The sequence below is a fragment of the Mirounga leonina genome, unplaced genomic scaffold (assembly GCF_011800145.1).
Source record: "Mirounga leonina isolate KUSES-001 unplaced genomic scaffold, KU_Mleo_1.0 Mir_153, whole genome shotgun sequence".
Taxonomy (NCBI): Eukaryota; Metazoa; Chordata; class Mammalia; order Carnivora; family Phocidae; genus Mirounga; species Mirounga leonina.
This window is the reverse complement of record NW_023270387.1, coordinates 657,419-663,668: the sequence shown is the minus strand read 5'-3', so window position 1 is coordinate 663,668 and position 6,250 is coordinate 657,419.

Sequence of the window (6,250 nt, the reverse complement as noted above, 5' to 3'; positions counted from 1 at the left end):
GCAAGTGGGGGTCCACTGAGGCACACTCTTGCACAGACCTGCTACCACAACGTTTCCAGTAGGTCTGATGATGCAGAAAACCATGAAAACAGAAGGGAACCAGGTCATGTACCTGCAGTTGTCTAAGAAATTCCTTTTATGGACATAGGAGGACCCTTGAGTGAGGACCTGGGCTGGCCATCTCAAGTGAGATGAAAGGGCAATCCCAGGCTTCTAAATTCTGCCGACCCAGTGGACCCACGACTCCGTGAAGGCTGCTGAGACCGCCAAAGTTGGGATACCCCTCTGTGGTTATCGACGGGGATCCGGAGGGGTCTGTCTACTCACACCAGCATGCAGTCTTGATGATCTGTGTATAGTTTGAAGCAACTGTCCAATCGAGCGGGACAAGTCCTAGTTCAGCCTGCACCATCCCTACCCCTGCGCAGACACGGACCATGTCTGCAGTCTGCCCTGGCTCACCCCTGCTCACTGACGGTGACATGCTAGAGGCTCCTGGGTGTAATGTGGCGGAAATAATTCAAAGACTTAGGCACATAGGAACATTGGAGTAAATCTTTTTTTAAAGATTTTATTTGTCAGAGAGAGCGAGAGTGAGAAAGAGCACAAGTGGGGGGAGTGGCAGAGGGAGAAGCAGGCTTCCCGCCGAGGAGGGAGCCCGATGCGGGGCTTGATCCCAGGACCCTGGGACCATGACCTGAGCCGAAGTCAGACGCTTAATGACTCAGCAGCCCAGGCGCCCCAGCTGGAGTAAATTTTTAATGGTGAACTGCTCACTCCTCTCTGAGCTTTGTCTCTAGAAGAGCTACCAGACACTGTTCACCAAAACGATGAGAAATGTTGGCCAGGAGAGCACCAGCGTCTTTGAATATTGCTCTCGTGGCTGTCAGGGAATACCCCAATCGGAACGAGCACCCTGATTTCTATGGGGAGGGAAAACATGGCCCAAGGGTGGCAGAGGCATCATCACTGGAAGCAAAGTGGGCATCAAGACAGAAAGAGGCAGAGGGTCAAGCTTGTCTTCAGAATAGTCTGACCTACAGGAGCCCACAGTGGCTGATCATTATGAGTTCCCTGTGGCCAAATTATAGGGCAGCTGATACAGGTCCTGCCTGATCCATATAATAACAGCAAACAAAACAAAACACCAAAATCTCTAGGTTTGGTGAACAGGGCGTGACTTGAATCACTCTCACGGTGTGTTAGATTCACAGCTGGTGGGATCGGTCACTGACCCAGATGTGGTAGTAAGACGCGTCCCAGAAGGGTGGATAAATTCCACACAAACCCAGGGGGCTGACACCACATGATGGTTCTAAGGGTCTAGAGGTCTGGAGCAGGTTGAGATACTTTCTCCTAAGTAAAAGTTAAAATGATTGATAAATACAACTGTAAAAACAGATATTCACATGTCAACATGATATCTTAAGGAGAGTTAGAAGACTAGTGACAACCCGGGGAATTTTTCTACAACTAATCACAATAAAGGGCTAATCTTGCGTGAAGAACTCTTTTGTATTCATAAAAAACAAACAAAACCATCAACTCAACAGGAAAATGGGAACATGCCTGATGGACAATTCAGAACCAAAGAAATACAAATCAGTCTTAAATATATGAAAGATGCTCAGCCTGACCCAACGTAAGTGACGTGCAAATTAAGACCACAGAGATACCGTTTCTTACCAAATGGGCAAAATGCCACAAGTAAGACATGGCCCTCTGTTGGCAAGGTTGCAGCAAACCGGCGCTCTCGTAAGTTACTGGCAGGGGTATGCCCCGGGATTTGTCTGCATTCGTGAGATTACCCACGCAGTACCTTGGATTCACCACTCTCTGATAGATGCACCTGTATGCACACAAAATGATCTGTGCTCCAGCGGCCCTACTGCCGAATTATCTGAAATGGAGGAGGGTTGGAAATAACACATGTCCATGTGATATGCCCACACAGCACTGTGCGGCTGTAGGATGTGCACATGGAGAAACCGTGTATATTGTTCCGCGGAAGAGTAAGGCACAGAACAGGGTGTAGGCTATGCTACTCTGTATCAGGAAGGGGTGGGGTTAGACTCGGCTGACAGAGCAAAGAAACGTGTGTCATAACCCCGTACGTATACATATCTGTACATATTTTAATATGCAATCATTTATGTCCACATTACACTGAACCTGAGTTCATCCTGGTGTCCCCAGTTCTTAACCCCTCACTCCAACAGCAAGAAACCCTGCTCTCACCATCCTTCATCCATCTAGCTAATTGTTCAATTCCAGGGTACATGGGGGGTAGCATCAGAAGTGCCACCCCATTACCTCTAGGAAACAGACTGCGGGGGACTGGAGGGAGGTGAGTGGGGGCTGGGGTCACTGGGGGATGGGCATGAAGGAGGGCACGTGATGGGATGAGGACTGGGTGTTAGTGAGACTGATGAATCACTGACCTCTACCTCGGAAACTAACGATGTTCTCTATATGTTGGCTAACTGAATAAAAAACCCCAAGAAGTGCTACCCCCACCCCTGTGGGGGCTGCAGGATTGTGCTCTAGGAGCCAAGGCGGCTTAGCTCAGCACCTTTCCCCCACCCCCCTTCAGGGAGCTAGTTTCAAGACTAGTAACACATTGAGATTCTTGAGTCACATTCCGTATGTATTCTGTCCGGGATCCTCTTAATTCCTAAATGATCTTATGAACATCTGCATACATTGTGTTGCAAAGTTCTGCGGGTTTTGGCAAGTGCATAGTGTCCTGTCTATGGACTTCATCAGCCTGAGAAACCCAGAGGCAATGTTTTAAAAGCAGTCAGATGACCTATAAATCACCTGTGATAACTGTACTTACTTAAAGCAGGAGAATGGGACAAGTTTCAGACTGGAGATGCATCAGTTACAGGCCTTTAGAAATACAAATCCTCCCCTGCACGAATATCATCTACTCACAGACATTCAGATTGCAGAGATTTATAAATCACGGGTCCGAGATTTTTCATGTTTACTGTTTAACTTAACAAAAGTAACACATGCTCATTGTAGAAAAATGGCCAAATAGAGATAAATACAAAGGAACAAAACCACAAAAAATCCTGCCACTCAGAGAATCTGTGTAATCACTTTCTGACCCCCGCCTCAGAGGGGTTTGCACATCCCACTTCCTTTCCCCCAGGCCTGACGGCCGCACACAACCAGCCAGGGCGGTCCACCCACTGCCATTTGTATGTAGCTTGCTTTCAAAATATTCAAATAAACAAACAAATAAATAATAAACTATTTTAAAAAAATTAGAAATATAGCAATAGAAAGCCTGAAAAGTTTTAGTCAATTTTCAAATTTTCTTTTTCTTTCTTTCTTTTTTCTTTCTTCTTTCTTTCCTTCTTTCTTCTTTCTTTCTTTTCTTTTTTCTTTCTTTCTTCTTTCGAGTTCATTCATTTATTTGAGAGAGAGTGAGAGAGAGAGGGAACACAAGCAGGGGGAGTGGGAGAGGGAGAAGCAGACTCCCTGCTGAGCAGGGAGCCCGATGCAGGCACTTGATCCTAGGACCCTGAGATCACGACCTGAGCTGAAGTCAGATGCTTAACGACTGAGCCACCCAGGCGCCCCTCAAAATGTTTTAAGTAAATTTTTAATCCAGCACCCGTTCCTATTTTGTCACATGTTTGAAACAATTTAGCTTAAGACACATCTATGAGGTTAGGCCAAATATGGATTTTAAAATAAATATATTGTATATTTTATACCCACTTGCTTTATCAGCTCTGATTAATATCATGAATTATAATGTATACTATACAGACTTGATTTCCACAGATGGATTATATTCTAAGAACGTTTGCCAGTTGGTTGCTGGGAATCAGAATGAACTTACCCATCAAAAGCAATGTAAGGAATAGTTCTCAATCCCCAAATCAGCATGTAAAACCTATTTGATTTGTAGGGCAGCTGCAATATTAGTCAGGAGTTCTGTGTTGGAGACCCCAACCCTCACCTTAAAAATTATGCTGGGGGGCGCCTGGGTGGCTCAGTCGTTAAGCGTCTGCCTTCTGCTCAGGTCATGATCCCAGGGTCCTGGGATCGAGCCCTGCATCGGGCTCCCTGCTCCGCAGGGGCCTGCTTCTCCCTCTCCCTCTCCACTGCTTATGTTCCCTCTCTCCCTGTGTCTCTCTTTGTCAAATAAATAAATAAAATCTTAAAAAAAAATTATGCTGGATTACAGAGAGTGATGCCAGCAAGGGGAGGTTCTTCAAGCAAGCCAGACTCCTTCTCCCTGACGGGCACTCTTGAGCAGTCCCTCTTCAGGACAGAGGCTCCACTGCTGCCCACGGACCCAGGCAGAAAACCGGCATGTCCTGTTGGGTATGAAAACCAGTGCTGACTTGGTGAGCGGACTCCTTGCCCTCCGGAGTGCCAGTCTGACTTTAACTGACTTGGGCTCTTTAAAGTAAAAAGGTTCCAACAGGGGCAGGACTAACAGGGTATCTGTGAGTCAAAGCAGCTTGTGGGAACGGAGACTCCCCTTGAACACACCGTGGTCAGTGATAGGCCTAGAGTGACCCTCTCTCCCATGTTACTTCCTCTGGGAAACTTCCTGACCCTCAGTATCTTGGTCAGGTGTCCCACCTGCGGTTTTCCTCAGCACACATGGATGATCCGGACTGGCACCCTGAGCCGCCATGGCCAGGCCCACATGCCTGCCTCCTTCACGGGGCTTGGTTCTCAATTCCCGAGTTGATGCCTCAGCTCTACCCCTGTCCATTTAAAGCAAAATCTCTGTGGGTAGAACCCACACAGCAAGGCCTTTTAAAAGCCCCCTAAGGTTAAGAAAACAATCCCATTTATAGTTGTACCAAAAAGAATGAAATACCCAGAAATAAACTTAACCAAGGAGGTGAGAGACCTGTACTCTGAAAACTATAAGACATGGTGAAAGATACTGAAGATGTCACAAATGGAAAGATATACCATGCTCATGGATTGGAAGAATTAATACTGCTAAAAAATGTCCATGCTACCCAAAGCCATCTACAGATTCAGTGCAATCCCTATCAAAATAGCAATATCATTTTTCACAGAACTAGAACAGATAATCCTAAAATTCATATGGAACCAAAAAAGACCACGAAGAGCCAAAGCAATCTTGAGACAGAAGAACAAGGCTAGAGGCATCATGCTCCCTGACTTCAAGCTCTATTACAAAGCTGTCATCATCAAGACAGTATGGTTCTGGCACAAAAACAGACACGTAGATCAAGGGAACAGAACACAGAGCCCAGAAATAGACCCTCAACTCTATGGTCAACTAATCTTTGACAAAGCAGGAAGGAATGTCCAATGGAAAAAAGACAGTCTTTTGTCAACAAGTGGTGTTGGGAAAATTGGACAGCCACATGCAGAAGAATGAAACTGGACCACTTTCTTACACTATACACAAAAATAGACTCAAAATGGATGAAAGACCTAACTGTGAGACCTGACAACATAAAATCCTACAAGAAAACACAGGCAGTAATCTCTGTGATGTTGGCCATAGAACATTTTTCTAGATATATGACTTCAGGAAAGTGAAGCAGAAACTAAAAAGAACTATTGAGACTACACCAAAATAAAAAGCTTTTGTACAGCAAAGGAAACAATCAACAATACAAAAAAGCAACCTATGGAAGGGGGAATATATTTGCAAATGATGTATCTGATAAGGGGTAAGTATCCAAAATATATAAAGAACTTCTACCACTAAACATCAAAAAACCAAATAATCCAATTAAAAAATGGGCAGAGGACCTGAATAGACATTTTTCCAAATAGGACATCCAAAAGGCCAACGGACATATGAAAAGATGCCTAACATCACTCATCATCAGGGAAATCCAAATCAAAACCCCAATCAGATACCATCTCACACCTGTCAGAATGGCTAAAATTAACAAGTCAGGAAATGACAGATGTTGGTGGGGATGCGGAGAAAGGGAAACCCTCCTACACTGTTGGTGGGAATGCAAGCTGGTGCAGCACTCTGGAAAACAGTATGGAGGTTCCTCAAAAAGTTGAAAATAGAGCTACCCTACGACCCAGCAATTGCACTACTGGGTATTTACCCCAAAGATACAAATGTAGGGATCCGAAGGGGTATGTGTACCCTGATGTTTATAGCAGCAATGTCCACAATAGCCAAACTGTGGAAAGAGCCAAGATGTCCATCGACAGATGAATGGATAAAGAAGATGTGGTATATATATACAATGGAATATTATGCAGCCAT